This window comes from Cebidichthys violaceus, unplaced genomic scaffold, assembly GCF_023349555.1.
Source record: "Cebidichthys violaceus isolate CVI_PGR_0920_01 unplaced genomic scaffold, fCebVio1.0.p SCAF_177, whole genome shotgun sequence".
In the NCBI taxonomy this organism is placed as follows: domain Eukaryota; kingdom Metazoa; phylum Chordata; class Actinopteri; order Perciformes; family Stichaeidae; genus Cebidichthys; species Cebidichthys violaceus.
In genome coordinates, this window is record NW_027176348.1 from 104,371 (window position 1) to 106,194 (window position 1,824).

Below are 1,824 nucleotides of genomic sequence, written 5' to 3' on the forward strand. Positions count from 1 at the left end.
CTCTCTCTCTCTCCCCACTCACTCCCCCCTCCCTCCCTCTCTCTCTCTCTCACCCCCCCCTCCCTCCCTCTCTCTCTCTCTCTCTCTCTCTCTCTCACTCCCTCTTCTCACCCCCCTCTCTCTCTCTCTCTCTCTCTCCCACTCACTCCCCCCTCCCTCCCTCTCTCTCTCTCTCACTCCCTCTTCTCCCCCTCTCTCTCTCTGTCTCACTCACCCCCCCTCCTCCTGTCAGACAGTGATGACCTGCTCTCTCTCCCTATTTGCTGGTGCTCGTTGTCAGCCCCCCCCCCTCCCACACACACACACACACACACACACCAAGATGTAAAACACAATGACAACCCCCTGGCCATAACCCCTAACGACACATTCCCCTGTAATATTCCTATAATATTCATCTAGGACTAGGTGTGCGGTAATGACCTCGTCATGGCTTATGTCTTTCTCCTATAATATTCCTGCGTGATGTACTATAAAGTATACTGTATGTACGGTTATAGTGTTGCTTTATAACATTGTGTTTTTCACATGGGAACATCTGTAGACACTTGACTTCTTATTGATGATGAAGACCCAACTGTTTATTCCAATTCAAATAAAAACAGATTTGTATTGATTTTAATATACTTTATTGCAGGCCATCACACACAAGGTGCTTTAAAATAACCATCTTCCACTGAATACACTCTGTGTGACCTCTTACCTTGATCCCCTATGGCGTCCCCGTCGACCCTTGAGGTCAACGTTCTGTCATATCTCACAGGTGCTTCATTCTGTCACTCCAAACAATGTGTCCCTATGTGATGCTCGTTTCTTACAGTGCTTTATTCAGTCCCTGTATGTGACGTGTGTCGGTTCGGATGAGGGATTGGAGATCATTCAGCTCAGTTGAATCAGTTTCTCCTGAAGCTCAACATCCCCATGGAGACAGAGATGTCTTTTCTGACTCACAGCTGGAGACTGCACTCAAATAAGTAAAGTAACTCATCTTAATTGTGGCAGCTTGAAACAAAAAAAAAACTGTATGAAGGGACTCCAAAGAGACAGATTTTATTTTTAAAATGTTCAAAATCTCAGCAGCAGAGGCAGACATCCTGACTTTTAGTACCTACTGTTTTGGCCAGGCTCCAAAAAAGCACTACATCTCCCATAATGCATTAGAACGTCCCTGCTTGCCCACAAATGCCCGCATCTTACAAACCCGATGCCCTCAGATTGTAACACAGTTTTCTGTTAAAAAGTACATCGTGTCCAAGTACAAAGCGCGCTATCACTGTGGAATCCTGCCTCCAAGTAGACGCACTGTGTGTTCACAGGTTGACTGTAAAGTTGCCGCATGGAGCACCTCTTTAATAACTGAAAGAAGACATAGTGGAAATAGATAAAGGGGAAAGAGATTTTTACTTTAATCACTTCTGATCACGAGTTCACTTGTCTGTATGTAGCTTGGTTCAATGTTTCAGTTTCAGTTGCATTAAAAAAAGTTTGGTGTGCTTTTTCAGCATTTCTTTTTATTAGCAGGTTCAGAGATGATTTATGGAGAATGAAGATTTTAAACTCACGCAACGACAACAGCCGAGCGGAGGGGGATAAATAATAAATATCGTAGGGATGAATTAAATTATTTTTTTGATCCCACAAGCACCTCGCAATCCACGCGACTCATCACCCCCGAGTCTCACTTACACACACACACCGACACACACACACACACAACGCGCGCACACACACACTTTTTTTGTGAGCGGGGAGAGGCAGAGGGTTTGTCAGCAGACCGATAATTACAATCAATAGTAAAGATGAAATTTTACCACGTCCGTCACC